Below are 383 nucleotides of genomic sequence, written 5' to 3'. Positions count from 1 at the left end.
TAACGTTGCCAAATTGTATGAATATGGTACTACAACGGAATGTTTTGAATGTAAGTAGTTGATTAGCGCAATTGTCGTTTACAAAAAAATGTTTATCTAAAAACAAAAAGAATTCTACTATATACTTATAATAAGCGAAAAGAAAAACTACCTACTGTTATGTTTCCATAATCAATATTCGTATAAACCATAGAACTATGCTATAAACAAATTTTTTTTCAATTTTATATATTTGTAGTTCTACTTATTATAGTTTTAATTGAAAAAAAGTAGTTATGTAAATATGTTTCAATTTATCATATTATATGTATTAAAAATAGAGGTAATACTATCAAAAACTTAATTCACAAAATTTGGAGGATTCTAATATCATTCTTCTTCTC

The sequence above is a fragment of the Diorhabda sublineata genome, chromosome 5, assembly GCF_026230105.1.
Source record: "Diorhabda sublineata isolate icDioSubl1.1 chromosome 5, icDioSubl1.1, whole genome shotgun sequence".
Lineage (NCBI taxonomy): Eukaryota > Metazoa > Arthropoda > Insecta > Coleoptera > Chrysomelidae > Diorhabda > Diorhabda sublineata.
Note: the sequence above shows the minus strand (reverse complement) of the source record.